Source organism: Oncorhynchus keta, chromosome 37, assembly GCF_023373465.1.
Source record: "Oncorhynchus keta strain PuntledgeMale-10-30-2019 chromosome 37, Oket_V2, whole genome shotgun sequence".
In the NCBI taxonomy this organism is placed as follows: Eukaryota; Metazoa; Chordata; class Actinopteri; order Salmoniformes; family Salmonidae; genus Oncorhynchus; species Oncorhynchus keta.
The window spans coordinates 10,451,988-10,468,261 of record NC_068457.1 but is presented as its reverse complement, the minus strand read 5'-3'; the positions used below and the strand labels follow the sequence as shown (position 1 = coordinate 10,468,261).

General features: G+C 44.8%; 1 protein-coding gene across 9 annotated transcripts in view; it reads right to left on the bottom strand.

Moving 5' to 3' along the window:
* The window catches only part of LOC118370169 (cell adhesion molecule 1-like), a 37,878-nt gene extending 22,983 nt beyond the window's left edge, over positions 1–14,895 (bottom strand). For 3 of the 9 annotated variants that reach the window (XM_052499093.1, XM_052499099.1, XM_052499096.1), the window contains exons 1-2: positions 14,727–14,895; positions 14,260–14,340 (exon numbers count right to left, since the gene is read on the bottom strand). The gene's annotated coding sequence lies outside the window, so the exon portion shown is untranslated. The remainder of the gene's footprint in view (positions 1–14,259; positions 14,341–14,726) is intronic. The other 6 variants (XM_052499094.1, XM_052499101.1, XM_052499097.1 and 3 more) reach the window with 2 other exon arrangements.
* Positions 14,896–16,274: the final 1,379 nt, after the last annotated feature.

Here is a 16,274-nt window from a genome sequence, read left to right as displayed (position 1 = left end):
AAACCACCATAAAAAAGCCAGACTACGGTTTGCAACTGCACATGGGGACAAAGATTGTACTTTTTGGAGAAATGTCCTCTGGTCTGATGAAACGAAAATAGAACTGTTTGGCCATAATGACCATCGTTCTGTTTGGAGGAAAAGGTGGAGGCTTGCAAGCCGAAGAACACCATCCCAACCGTGAAGCACGGGGGAGGGGGGCAGCATCACGTTGTGGGGGTGCTTTGCTGCAGGAGGGCTTGTGCACTTCACAAAATAGATGGCATCACGAGGAAAGGAAAGTATGTGGATATATTGAAGCAACATCTCAAGACATCAGTCAGGAAGTTAAAGCTGGGTCCCAAATGGGTCTTCCAAATGGACAATGACCCCAAGCATATTTCCAAAGTTGTGGAAAAATGGCTTAAGGACAACAATATCAAGGTATTGGAGTGGCCATCACAAAGCTCTGACCTCAATCCTTTAGAAAATTTGTGGGAAGAACTGAAAAAGCGTGTGCGAGCAAGGAGGCCTACAAACCTGACTCAGTTACACCAGCTCTATCAGGAGGAATGGGCCAAAATTCACCCAACTTATTGTGGGAAGCTTGTGGAAGGCTACCCAAAACGTTTGACCCAAGTTAAACAATTAAAGGCAATGCTACCAAATGCTAATTGAGTGTATGCAAACTTCGGACCCACTGGGAATGTGATGAAAGAAAATAAAGCTGAAAGAAAATAAAGCTGAAATACTTCACTCTACACTATTATTCTGACATTTCACCTTCTTAAAATTAACTGATGATCCTAACTGACCTAAGACAGGGAATTTTTACTAGGATTAAATGTCAGGAATTGTGAAAAACTTAGTTTAAATGTATTTGGCTAAGGTGTATGTAAACCTCCGACTTCAATTGAATTTGTCCCCCGCTATAGGTATCTTCACACTTTGGTGTAGACAACATGTTGGAATGTCTCTCTCTCCCCTTCAGCCTTCATCAATGTGTGATTTCTGAAGACAGTAATGTAGTTACCTAAAAAAGCATCTGAGGTTGTTTCAGCCATATGTACAGACAGAGAGCCTCATATGAAGGAGAGCGGTGTAATGTACTGTAAGTATGGGCTTCCTGGTGCTGCAGGGGCCATTCACTTATTGTTATGGCTTTAAGAGGTTGGACAAGTATATTATTGCCTGGGGGGTATGGGCTAGAGGGCATCTGAGGGGGTTGTTCAGCGAAGAAAATGTTCAACTGATTCAAAAAAGGACATCTATGCATTCATGTGGGTGTCAGAGAGAGGGAAAGAGCGAGAGAGATTTGCTGAAACAACAATGGTTGCCATTTGTATAGTTCCTACAGATACATATACTATATCCACACTTAAGGAGGTACTTCTCTATTAAGGTTAACGACACTATCTTAGACCCTTTCCCTAAACCGTTTCCTACAGCATATTTAACTATTCTAAAACAAATGTTCTCCCCACACCCAGTCCACTATATAACGGCCTCCTGGGCTTCGTCTTCACGCCAGATGCTCTGGAGGAGGATTAGTGTAGAACTGGTCTCAACACACATCCCCATCCTTTCCTCCTCAATGACATCATCCATGATGCAATAGTACAGTCAGAGCCCAGCGCAGTAAGTGGGCTATGCTGTAGTATGCTGCATGGCCTATGTATCTGTATATATGTATCACTTATGCTATTGTTACTCAATACTATCTGCCCTTCTGCTACGGTGACTGTCCCTATAGTGACTGTCCCAAGGGCAGCAACGTCAATAGTATCTGCCCTTCTGCTCCGGTGACTGTCCCTATAGTGACTGTCCCAAGGGCAGCAACGTCAATAGTATCTGCCCTTCTGCTCCGGTGACTGTCCCTATAGTGACTGCCCCAAAGACATCAACATCAATAGTATCTGCCCTTCTGCTATGGTGACTGTCCCTATAGTGTGCCCCAAGGGTGACTATCCCTATAGTGACTGCTTCAAGCGTGACTGTCCCTATAGTGACTGTCCCAAGGGCAGGAACATCAATAGTATCTGCCCTTCTGCTATGGTGACTGTCCCTATAGTGACTCCCCCAAGGGTGACTGTCCCTATAGTGACTCCCCCAAGGGTGACTATCCCTATAGTGACTCCCCCAAGGGTGACTGTCCCTATAGTGACTCCCCCAAGGGTGACTATCCCTATAGTGATTGCCCCAAAGGCAGCAACATCAGTAGTATCTGCCCTTCCCATGAGAGAAGGTTGTTCAAACGTTAAAGCATTTAAAAGCATCACAGTGGTCTTTTCCAGTGAATGGAGGATGTACCATATAATTTCGATCTGGCTATTGAATTTGGATCAACATAATACTTTTGTGAAGGAGCTACCTATAGATGTGTGGCTGTTCCTTTAACAAGGCTACAACACTTACAGCAATCCATGTCCTGATTAAGATAGAAGGAGCTGCTGCTATCTCCCTCCCTCTCCTCTTGCTTTTTAAATGTATTTCTACTCTGATTTCCCAGCTGTCAAAGCAGCAGTTTGAGGCGAAGGCCGTGGCGCAGGCACTCTCCCAGGACCTGACTACGGTGCTGCTCTGAGCCAATGACGTGACCTTGAGTTCCCTGCCTGGTCTACTGGGCACAGGCCGTTTGACATGCTTGACAGATGCTTTCTTTCCTCTCATTAACTTGTGATAGGTGTGAAGAGAGAAAGAGAGGTAGGGGAGAGAGAGAAGCCCCGTTTATACCTGGTTCTAGCTTGCATCCTTTGTCCTGATATTGTCCACATTCTGATTGTGCCCACATTTTTAGACAGGTGTAGATGACTTAAAGATGCATTGGGATCTGAAGGAGATCGGATGTCCTGACCCCCTCCGGAGGTAGTCAGACACGCGTTATGTCTGAATATCTTACCTGTGTAGAACGATCTGGATAGTGAAACCAATTCATTCATCATCATCCCTCCCTCTAGAATAGTTGGCAGGTAACGCCATTGACATATTGCGTCAATATATGTCTTAAAATAAATAAATAAATAAATAAATAAATATTGAAAGGATAACTGTCAAATAATTTTGCATACAGGGTGGGGCCAGGATATGTGGTCACAATGCAGACACAGTGTACATGGATAAGAGACACATCTTACTACCATCTGTAGATGCAACGAATACAGTGTGGGCATCGTCAGAATGTGGATAAGATCAGGACAAAGGACGCATGTTAGAACCAGGTATAAACGGGGCTAGAGAGAGAGTAGAGAGAGGGGAGATGGAGAGGGAGAGAAAGGAAACATGTCTCATTTGAGGCAGTGGACCCAGACTTGACTCCTCAGGTCATTGAGCTGGAGCAAGAATACAGGCAGGAAAGATACTAATGAGACTGGATGATCATACTGAGCGAGATGTTTGAGTGGCCCTTTACACTTGTACATGTTGGCAGATTTGAGCACTGATAAAGCGCATTAATTGGAACACAGTGTCTGTACAATAACATTCGAAACATGACGTCAGTGCTCAGTGCTTCACAACGCTGTATGGGTTTTGACTGACAGTCGTTTTGAACTTGAGCACCGCACGCGACAAGAAGTTGCCTCCATCCCTCCCGCTAATCTTTTGAGGTCCGAGTGAGAGAAATTATGTAAATTAACATGACTCAATGTATTTCGAAAGAAATACCGCTTTGATGTCGTACAAGCAAGACGAACACCTGTGAGTCCAAATGTGCACTTCACATTTCCCATATCATAAAACTCATGTCGTATACAGTGTCAACGTTTATGATCCGTATGTTTGATGTACAGTTACAAGATGACATGGTGTCATAGCCTGGGTTCTCCTGAACAGAATGAGCCTATGTTTGTCTATTGTGATGAAAACTTGCAGATGGACACGCACCTGAATGCATTCAATACCAAAAATGCCGATTTCTCTGACTTGCCCTGTGAAAGACATTACATTTAAGTCATTTAGCAGACGCTCTTATCCAGAGCGACTTACAAATTGGTGCAAACACCTATGACAACCAGTGGAACAGCCACTTGCATCTAAATCTTGTTGGGGGAGAGAAGGGGGGTGAGAAGGATTACTTACCCTTACTTACCCTATCCTAGGTATTCCTTGAAGAGGTGGGGTTTCAGGTGTCTCCGGAAGGTGGTGATTGACTCCGCTGTCCTGGCGTCGTGAGGGAGTTTGTTCCACCATTGGGGGCCAGAGCAGCGAACAGTTTTGACTGGGCTGAGCGGGAACTGTACTTCCTCAGTGGTAGGGAGGCGAGCAGGCCAGAGGTGGATGAGCGCAGTGCCCTTGTTTGGGTGTAGGGCCTGATCAGAGCCTGGAGGTACTGAGGTGCCGTTCCCCTCACAGCTCCGTGGCGAGCACCATGGTCTTGTAGCGGATGCGAGCTTCAACTGGAAGCCAGTGGAGAGAGCGGAGGAGCGGGGTGACGTGAGAGAACTTGGGAAGGTTGAACACCAGACGGGCTGCGGCGTTCTGGATGAGTTGTAGGGGTTTAATGGCACAGGCAGGGAGCCCAGCCAACAGCGAGTTGCAGTAATCAAGACGGGAGATGACAAGTGCCTGGATTAGGACCTGCGCCGCTTCCTGTGTGAGGCAGGGTCGTACTCTGCGGATGTTGTAGAGCATGAACCTACAGGAACGGGACACCGCCTTGATGTTAGTTGAGAACGTCAGGGTGTTGTCCAGGATCACGCCAAGGTTCTTAGCGCTCTGGGAGGAGGACACAATGGAGTTGTCAACCGTGATGGCGAGATCATGGAACGGGCAGTCCTTCCCCGGGAGGAAGAGGAGCTCCGTCTTGCTGAGGTTCAGCTTGAGGTGGTGATCCGTCATCCACACTGATATGTCTGCCAGACATGCAGAGATGCGATTCGCCACCTGGTCATCAGAAGGGGGAAAGGAGAAGATTAATTGTGTGTCGTCTGCATAGCAATGATAGGAGAGACCATGTGAGGTTATGACAGAGCCAAGTGACTTGGTGTATAGCGAGAATAAGAGAGGGCCTAGAACAGAGCCCTGGGGACACCAGTGGTGAGAGCGCGTGGTGAGGAGACAGATTCTCGCCACGCCACCTGGTAGGAGCGACCTGTCAGGTAGGACGCAATCCAAGCGTGGGCCGCGCCGGAGATGCCCAACTCGGAGAGGGTGGAGAGGAGGATCTGATGGTTCACAGTATCGAAGGCAGCCGATAGGTCTAGAAGGATGAGAGCAGAGGAGAGAGAGTTAGCTTTAGCAGTGCGGAGCGCCTCCGTGATACAGAGAAGAGCAGTCTCAGTTGAATGACTAGTCATGAAACCTGACTGATTTGGATCAAGAAGGTCATTCTGAGAGAGATAGCGGTAGAGCTGGCCAAGGACGGCACGCTCAAGAGTTTTGGAGAGAAAAGAGAGAAGGGATACTGGTCTGTAGTTGTTGACATCGGAGGGATCGAGTGTAGGTTTTTTCAGAAGGGGTGCAACTCTCGCTCTCTTGAAGACGGGAGGGACGTAGCCAGCGGTCAGGGATGAGTTGATGAGCGAGGTGAGGTAAGGGAGAAGGTCTCCGGAAATGGTCTGGAGAAGAGAGGAGGGGATAGGGTCAAGCGGGCAGGTTGTTGGGCGGCCGGCCGTCACAAGACGCGAGATTTCAAAAGAGTAACCCTGTACGATCATATTTTATAACTTGACAATAGAACAAGCTTTCAAATTATTCCCGCCTGACCCAGATTGCGATGTATAAATGGGCCTTTCTTGGATTGCGTAAACAACAACAGTAATTGTGTGATGGTGGGGATGCAGGGCTGAGTTCCAAACAAAACAAACATCTACATGCTCTAGGCCACTTGGAGACACCAGTTAGTTCTCCCACTCAAACTCTTGTAATTTTGTTTTGTTGTCTTATGTTGCACCTACTCCACATTTTCAAGGACTATTCTTATCCTGTTACTGAATGTATCCAGAGTATTGATGAAACCAAGATGGCATAGCAGTTCAGACGTCTTTTGTCCTCGTCTTGTCGTGTCCTGTATATATATATATATTTACAACTTTTTTTCACGTACATTTTATTTTTATTTTCCTTCAACTCATCTTCAAAACACTCTCCTGCAACCCGCCTCACCAATTTATATTTATAAAAAAGTATTATTTACCTCAAATCTGTAATCCTCCAAGAAGCTAGCCAGAAACTAGCCAGAAGCTAGCCAGGAGCTAGCCAGAAGCTAGCCCAGAAGCTAGCCCAGAAGCTAATCCATAAGCTAATCAGAAGCTAGTTCAGAAGCTAGTTAGCTTCTTTGCTGGCAAATCGTTAGTATTCAGCTAACCACGGTTTGTGGTCATCAGCTATCCTTTAGCTCGAAAATCTATCGCCAGTTTTGTACGGCGCAGCGCGGCTCGGAACGGAACACACCGGACCAATTTTTCTCTCCATGTCCCTGGATTTCAACTGCTCTCTGGACATTCATACCTGGATCTCACAGCTAGCTAGCTGCTATCCTTGTGACTATCGGCTTTCGTCGATTCCGGAGCAAACATCAATCATTCCGGAGCTAGCCAGCTCCGTCAATCACTCCTGAGTTCCATCAATCACTCCTGAGTTCCATCAATCACTCCTGGGCTGCAGTCACCTATCCGGACCTGTTTTACTGCCTACGCGGAGCCCCACCGGGCCTTCACAACTGGACTGCCGGCTGGCTCCTCCGTCGCGACGTTACCTGAACGCCCATCTGCGGCCTGCTAACCGTTAGCTGTCTTACCGGCTGCTATCTAAATAGACAATCGTTCAATTTATTTATTTGTATTATTATTATTATGTTTCTTCTTGGGCCTCTATAACTATATCTATTGTTTTTATTTTTGTTGTTGTTGTGTGATTTGGATTAATCCCCTCTACCACACGGAACCCCACTAATCTACTGACGGAACGCAAGAGGTGGCTAACAGACCTCCATCCTATGCTAGCTTGCTACCGATGGCCTGGCTAGCTGTCTAAATCGCCGTGACCCCCAACCAACCTCTCCACTCACTGGACCCTTTTGATCACTCGACTAAGCATGCCTCTCCTTAATGTCAATATGTCTTGTCCATTGCTGTTCTGGTTAGTGTTTATTGGCTTATTTCACTGTAGAGCCTCTAGTCCTGCTCACTATACCTTATCCAACTTATTAGTTCCACCACCCACACATGCATTGACATCTCCTGGTTTCAATGATGTTTCTAGAGACAATATCTCTCTCTTCATCACTCAATACCTAGGTTTACCTCCACTGTATTCACATCCTACCATACCTTTGTCTGTACATTATACCTTGATGCTATTTTATCGCCCCCAGAAACCTCCTTTTACTCTCTGTTCCAGACGTTCTAGACGACCAATTCTTATTGATTTTAGCCGCACCCTTATTCTACTCCTCCTATGTTCCTCTGGCGATGTAGAGGTGAATCCAGGCCCTGCAGTGCCTAGCTCCACTCCTATTCCTCAGGCGCTCTCTTTTGACGACTTCTGTAACCGTAATAGCCTTGGTTTCATGCATGTTAACATTAGAAGCCTCCTCCCTAAGTTTGTTCTATTCTCTGCTTTAGCACACTCTGCCAAGCCGGATGTTCTAGCTGTGTCTGAATCCTGGCTTAGGAAGACCACCAAAAATTCTGAAATGTTAATTCCAAACTACAACATTTTTAGACACGATAGAACTGCCGAAGGTGGCGGTGTTGCAATCTACTGCAAAGATAGCTTGCTGAGTTCTGTCCTACTATCCAGGTCTGTACCCAAACAATTTGAACTTCTACTTTTAAAAATCCACCTCTCTAAAAACAAGTATCTCACCGTTGCCGCCTGCTATAGACCCCCCTCTGCCCCCAGCTGTGCTCTGGACACCATATGTGAACTGATTGCCCCCCATCTGTCTTCAGAGCTCGTGCTGCTAGGCGACCTAAACTGGAACATGCTTAACACCCCAGCCATCCTAAAATCTAAACTTGATGCCCTCAATCTCACACAAATGATCAATGAACCTACCAGGTACCTCCTCAAAGCCTTAAACACGGGCACCCTCATAGATATCATCCTAACCAACTTCCCCTCTAAATACACCTCTGCTGTTTTCAACCAAGATCTCAGCGATCACTGCCTCATTGCCTGCATCCGTAATGGGTCAGCGGTCAAACGACCTCCACTCATCACTGTAAAACGCTCCCTGAAACACTTCAGCGAGCAGGCCTTTCTAATCGACCTGGCCGGGGTATCCTGGAAGGATATTGATCTCATCCCGTCAGTAGAGGATGCCTGGATATTTTTTTTTAATGCCTTCCTAACCATCTTAAATAAACATGCCCCATTCAAGAAATTTAGAACCAGGAACAGATATAGCCCTTGGTTCTCCCCAGACCTGACTGCCCTTGACCAGCACAAAAACATCCTATGGCGTTCTGCATTAGCATCGAACAGCCCCCGTGATATGCAGCTGTTCAGGGAAGCTAGAAACCATTATACACAGGCAGTTAGAAAAGCCAAGGCTAGCTTTTTCAAGCAGAAATTTGCTTCCTGCAACACTAACTCAAAAAAGTTCTGGGACACTGTAAAGTCCATGGAGAATAAGAACACCTCCTCCCAGCTGCCCACTGCACTGAAGATAGGAAACACTGTCACCACTGATAAATCCACCATAATTGATCATTTCAATAAGCATTTTTCTACGGCTGGCCATGCTTTCCACCTGGCTACTCCTACCCCGGTCAACAGCACTGCACCCCCAACAGCAACTCGCCCAAGCCTTCTCCATTTCTCCTTCTCCCAAATCCATTCAGCTGATGTTCTGAAAGAGCTGCAAAATCTGGACCCCTACAAATCAGCCGGGCTAGACAATCTGGACCCTTTCTTTCTAAAATTATCTGCCGAAATTGTTGCCACCCCTATTACTAGCCTGTTCAACCTCTCTTTCGTGTCGTCTGAGATTCCCAAAGATTGGAAAGCAGCTGCGGTCATCCCCCTCTTCAAAGGGGGGGACACTCTTGACCCAAACTGCTACAGACCCATATCTATCCTACCATGCCTTTCTAAGGTCTTCGAAAGCCAAGTCAACAAACAGATTACCGACCATTTCGAATCTCACCATACCTTCTCTGCTATGCAATCTGGTTTCAGAGCTGGTCATGGGTGCACCTCAGCCACGCTCAAGGTCCTAAACGATATCTTAACCGCCATCGATAAGAAACATTACTGTGCAGCCGTATTCATTGATCTGGCCAAGGCTTTCGACTCTGTCAATCACCACATCCTCATCGGCAGACTCGACAGCCTTGGTTTCTCAAATGATTGCCTCACCTGGTTCACCAACTACTTCTCTGATAGAGTTCAGTGTGTCAAATCGGAGGGTCTGCTGTCCGATCCTCTGGCAGTCTCTATGGGGTGCCACAGGGTTCAATTCTTGGACCGACTCTCTTCTCTGTATACATCAATGAGGTCGCTCTTGCTGCTGGTGAGTCTCTGATCCACCTCTACGCAGACGACACCATTCTGTATACTTCCGGCCCTTCTTTGGACACTGTGTTAACAACCCTCCAGGCAAGCTTCAATGCCAAACAACTCTCCTTCCGTGGCCTCCAATTGCTCTTAAATACAAGTAAAACTAAATGCATGCTCTTCAACCGATCGCTACCTGCACCTAACCGCCTGTCCAACATCACTACTCTGGACGCTCTGACTTAGAATACGTGGACAACTACAAATACTTAGGTGTCTGGTTAGACTGTAAACTCTCCTTCTAGACCCATATCAAACATATCCAATCCAAAGTTAAATCTAGAATTGGCTTCCTATTTCGCAACAAAGCATCCTTCACTCATGCTGCCAAACATACCCTTGTAAGACTGACCATCCTACCAATCCTCGACTTTGGCGATGTCATTTACAAAATAGCCTCCAATACCCTACTCAACAAATTGGATGCAGTCTATCACAGTGCAATCCGTTTTGTCACCAAAGCCCCATATACTACCCACCATTGCGACCTGTACGCTCTCGTTGGCTGGCCCTCGCTTCATACTCGTTGCCAAACCCACTGGCTCCATCATCTACAAGACCCTGCTAGGTAAAGTCCCCCCTTATCTCAGCTCGCTGGTCACCATAGCATCTCCCACCTGTAGCACACGCTCCAGCAGGTATATCTCTCTAGTCACCCCCAAAACCAATTCTTTCTTTGACCGCCTCTCCTTCCAGTTCTCTGCTGCCAATGACTGGAACGAACTACAAAAATCTCTGAAACTGGAAACACTTATCTCCCTCACTAGCTTTAAGCACCAACTGTCAGAGCAGCTCAAAGAGTACTGCACCTGTACATAGCCCACCTATAATTTAGCCCAAACAACTTTCTTTCCCAACTGTATTTAATTAATTAATTAATTTTGCTCCTTGCACCCCATTATTTTTATTTCTACTTTGCACATTCTTCCATTGCAAAACTACAATTTCAGTGTTTTACTTGCTATATTGTATTTACATTGCCAACATGGCCTTTTTTGCCTTTACCTCCCTTCTCACCTCATTTGCTCACATTGTATATAGACTTGTTTATACTGTATTATTGACTGTATGTTTGTTTTACTCCATGTGTAACTCTGTCGTTGTATCTGTCAAACTGCTTTGCTTTATCTTGGCCAGGTCGCAATTGTAAATGAGAACTTGTTCTCAACTTGCCTACCTGGTTAAATAAAGGTGAAATAAATAAAATAAATAAAACATTTCACATTTCGTTATCAACAAATGCAGTGAAAAGTAAAATGCACATAAAATCAACAGTGTAATGTTTGGATTCACTCTTGTCAGGTGAACTGTTGTGTCCTCATTTTTGGTCTAATCATTTCCCCATAGTTTCCAAACTGTTCCCTTTCAATTGTTACCATGCGTATGCTTTCTTCTATAAGAAACATTTCAAATTAGACCAATCAAATTAGACCAATCAAATTAGACCAATCCACATAGGCCAATTCCTATGAGTGTAAAGGGAGAATTAACGCAGAATGGTAACATAAAATCGTGAGATTTTTAACAGGAAGGCAAGTTAAGATCCACATACCAGGGTGGTTGATTTGGAATTTATCATGTATTTTAAGTTGAGGAACTGCTACTAGCGTCCATATTATTTTAATCCTGTTGTGCTTCTTTCTTTTTTACTTTAGTTTGAACACAATTGGTAGCAAAAAAGTTATGTTTGTCTTCAGTCCATAAGATCAATGTAAACTATGTTTTAATAGCTGACGTTCAGTACTGCTCTCCTGGGAACAACACTACTTCGTTTTAGACACATTTGTCGCATCCAGGTCAACAGGAAACATAAGCATAAATAAATAGCAGATAGTCACACACCTGCTAATCAACATCTGATTGTCTCACCTCAATGAACTCTCCCTCACAAAAAATACAAATTTACTGCCTTACAATTCTACTCTAACCAGTGAGTGCATTCTAGAATGATCTCTTTGCTTCTTCGCTGTCTCCCAAGGCTGTTCTGACAGTACAACACATGCTGTTTCCCTTTGTTATTCAGGTGGTATTGCCTTCCTCTCAGACAGCATCACGCTGAGCCTGTCGTACAACTACAGTACGGAGTCACTTTGATGCAGGCATACATAGGTCCCGTCACTGAAGAGGGGGGCTACGGGCTTAATTCTGTCACTTTGACTGGTGAGACAAGCTGTGTGGGATGGCACTGTGATAGCTGTTCGCTGTCGAACGAACCCGAGGGGAATGTGAGCGGAGAAGATTCTCACAGGAATGTTTTCATGTCGATAGCCCACATGATGTATGCCAGTGAGAGAAAGTGACTCTCTCCTTGTTGTAAGATTATCTCGTCATAACACAGCGGTGAACAATGACGAAGCTTTGTCAGTGAACAGTTCAAGTTCCGTTCAAATGTGGTCTAATATTGTTCCAAAGATTTAACAAGAGAGAAACAGACAGACACATTTGTTTCTTTTCAAAACTGTCTCACAATATGTTCCCCTACCATTTATAAAAGCAATGGGAGCACAATTATCTCTGTTCCTTAAGTACCCCTTACCGGTACATATTTTTGTTATGGACCCTGGACAAGCACACCTGATTCTACTTGTCAACTAATCATCAAGCCCATGACAAGTTGAATCAGGGGCTACAACAAAAATCTGTGCTGTTAGTGGTACTGGAGGACCGGAGTTGGAAAACACTGGTTTAATTGGGAGACTGTTACTCTCTTGTGAAATCTTTGGAACAATTTTAGACCACATTTGAATTTAGTTGGTAGGGTGGCAGATAGCCGAGCTGTTAAGGGCATTGGGTCAGTAACTTGAATAGATGGAGGGAAAAAAAGTATATCATGCAAGTTTTGCGCCAATACACATGTAGGATCTTAATTTGAATCAGTTTGCTACAGCAGGAAAATAATCCTGCATGAAAAGTGGATTATAATTAATGGAGGAGATGGAGACCCGCACACTGCCTGAACAAATAAATCAAATCCTAAACTGAGGCTTGAATGCAAAATAAAGATTTTATGTCATTTAGATTTCCAGGAGCAATTATGGCTAAGTGCCTTGCTCAAGGGGACATTGTCAGATTGTTCACCTAGTCGACTCAGGGATTCAAACCAGCAACCTTTCAATTACTGGCCCAATGCTCTTAACCGCTAGGCTACATGCCACGCAGAAAGCTGTTGTTCATTTGAACATCATGGTGGCCCAAAAAAATCATAGTACCAATCATTTATGATATTTCTCTGTCCGCATTTATATACTGTATAATGCAGATCATGCATTCTATTGTACTAGGTACCAATTATAGATTTTCTGATGTATATTCTTGCTTGATCATGTGACATGCAATTATCCTTGAAATAGAAACAGGTGTGTGTGCCTACCATTTATACTGAGGATGGCCCGAGGCTGAAACAATTGTTTCGATTTTTTTGGGCACCATGATGTTCAAATTAGCATCTTTATTGCATTCAGTTTTGGATCTCCATTTCCTCCAGTATTTTTATTTGGACTCCCACGCACCTGGAACCAACACTATAGAGTAGTAACCTTTAAAGAGCGCAGATGGCCTCCTATCATTTAAATAACATAATTAATTCATGGCCATTTTGTAGGGGTTGATACATTTTTCGTAAGGGAAAATGAAGTCTGAAATTTCAGTGGAAATTGCAAACTTCAGAAGACTTTTTAAACATTCTATAAGAAACTGTCCATATAGGCCAATTCCCACAAGAATTTGCCTATATACTTAACATTTCAAGTTAAGCATAATTAACAGTACAAGTTTTACATTTCCTGCATTGCAAGAAAGTGCTCCTGCAAAAGGGTGATCAAATTAAGGTCTGTATTCATCCACACGGTATTCAGATACTAATTTGAGTATTTTCAGAGTATGTGAGAGAGCTCCCGTGTGTGTGTGTGTGTGTGCGTGAGCGTGTGCGTGTGTGTGTGTGCGTGTGCATGTGCAAGAGAAATAGAGGGTGAATTTGAGCTGCAACCAGCCAGTCTGTCCTTATCACTAGAGCTGAACTTGTGGTGCTGGAGGCTTTCCTACCCAGACTTGGCTGGCTGATTAACAGACACTCCCCATAATCTGCAGGTCCATAGTGTGACACACCCTTCTAACCCTCTCTGGGGTCTCTCTCTCTCTCTCTCTCTACTCTCTACCTTCTTCACTCTTTCAAAGTAATATTTTCTTCCTGAGGAGGAACTAACAACGAAGAGGTTCATTCTGTTGTCTAAAGCTCTCTTCTACCGGACCATCTCTAGGGCAACCTCCAACCTCCTCAGTCACCTGCTCTGGGCTCTGACACTCTAGGAATGTTGGCGTAGATTCTTGGTGCATCCCAAATGGTACCTAAATCCCTTTACTCCATATAGGGAATAGGGTGCCAATTGGAATGAGACCATTGTCCGACGAGCCTGCTTTAGTACAGTATGGGATTGAATTAATATACTTGTATTTCCTAATGAGTTTGCATAGAACATGAATAAAACATGACTTAGGAGGATAGTAGTAGGATTGTGGGCGATCCTTTTGGCCTATGAATATCTTATAGTCTGAATATTTCCCCCTACATACAGGTTTTAGCTTTTGTCCAACAGGATAAAAATCCTTTGCTTTGTCTTCACAGCTGGTCCAACCAAAGTGTGTCCTCTCTTGTCTTGTCCACCACCTCCCTAAATACCCCTAGAGTAGTACCTAGTAGGTCTATGGTTGTATCGTGTGGAAGAATGTGGTACACTCAACAGCTACGGAGGGCTGTGTGACGAGTTCTATGATGTGACTGACCATGTGGCTGAAGGCCTCTTCCGATGCCGAGGGGCTTATTGTACCTGCTGTTGTTGGTGCCTCCAAGATGAACAGTCAATACTGGACATACAGAACACAGAGAAATAGTGAATGGATTATTTGGAGAGATTCATTTCATAAATGAAACATAGCCCCTTGCCCCTTTTACATATATCGAATTTCATAACCGTTAAGAGTGGATTTTTCTCATACAGTCAAAGTGGGGCATGTCGCCATTCAAAACCACCCACATTACGCCAATGGCTACACGCATTATCAGGATTATTCCTCATTCTTCGAAATCACCGACATGACAGAATTAATACTATTAAGGACGTTGGCGTGAAGCTCTCTTCACTTTCTCTCTCTGTCCTTCTCACAGGGCAACTTGTCTACAAGGTCGATCATAGAACGACAATACAAACTCCTTAATAGAAACAATAACAGGCAAGAAATGCAGAACTCACCAAGTCCAAGTCAAGCAATACCTTTTCCTTCAACTCCCTTTCCGTGATGAATTTGTGCAACTGTTATGCTGTTAAGTTGACAGGAGTGTTAAGTTGGAGACCCATGCGCAATGTGTTTTTTTTCTCTCTCTCCCTTGAATGGGTGTGGGCCACTTGTGTTGCTCTGTGAGCTGATCTGCTAATTCTCCTGGTAGACAAGATCTCTTACGTCGCCACGAGTTAAGCATGCAGGCCCCTCCCTTTTACAAATGGGCCACAGCTACTGGGTGATTGTCTCACACAATGGAACTGGCTGGGATAGGGAGGAGTGGAGGCACACACAGGAAGCCTGGGACCTACTGTAGTGTAGAGTGATAGTGTCACACGGATAGGGTCCTGGGACAGGGTGAGGGCTAGGGTTATGGAGGGGGGGAGAGAGACGTACACAGGAAGACTGAAACCTATAGGGTGGACTGGCGGAAGTTAGCCTAGGCGGCAGGTAGCCTAGCAGTTGAGAGAGATGAGGCAGTAGCCAAAACGTGGCTGGTTTGAATCCCAGAGCCAACTAGGTGAAAAATTGGTCAACTTGCCCTTGAGCAAGGCTCTTAACCCTAGTTGCTCTGGATAAGAGCATCTGCTAAATGACTCATATGTTTTTTTGAAACGGAACCAGTCCTGGTCTGGACAGCTAGGCAGTGTCAAGACAGAAAAGAGTTACAGACTCTTAGAACAAAGCTGAATCTCTCCCTCTAAACTAGATATAACAACTACATGTTATTTATTACACATTGTCTCCCTCTGTGACTGCTAGTTGAGTGTCGTTATAGCAGTCAAGGTAGGTGATCTGTAAACATAATGACTTTTTAATCGCCACCCCTTTTCCAGTGATACTGAAACTAATGTTTGTTGTCATGTCTGCGGATGCTAAACGGTTTCAAAGCAGGGCCAGATGGTGCTCAGTTGTACAGGCAATTACACAAATTACAAAGACAAACATTTACCTGTGAAATAGGCCCACAGACTTAACAAATATGAAAATGCCCACTTGGCAGGTGTAATCACACATTTGTCCATTACCTACATAATAAGTAGCCTACGGACTAGAACTAAAATCCGGGTCCATATTTGACAGGCAGAAAATAGGTGGCATGATCACATCAACTTATTGATTGGCTGACTATGCAGTTCAGGCCGGATGGGACAGTGTCGTGGGTTGTGTTGTGTTGTGTGTGTGTGTGTGTGTATACATGCGTGCGTGCGTGCGTGCGTGGATGTTTGTGTTGTGTGGAATTCCCCTGGTTGTTTCTTGCCTTTCTGACATTCAACCACAACACTCAGCCTGCCATTTCACATGACCTGTGCTTGATGAGAGCCTGCCTACCGCTAGGCTGCCAGAGCATTGAGGTCCTGAGGGTAAACGTCACAGCTGAGGAAATACTGAGGAGGATCACTCCCTCCATGGGAGAGTTGCTTCCTACGGTCTTCACCAGAATTGATTACACAGTAAGTATTGCCGACTTTGAAGAGCGTCTGTTATCGTGCTGAAAATGACAAGATGCTCTGATTACT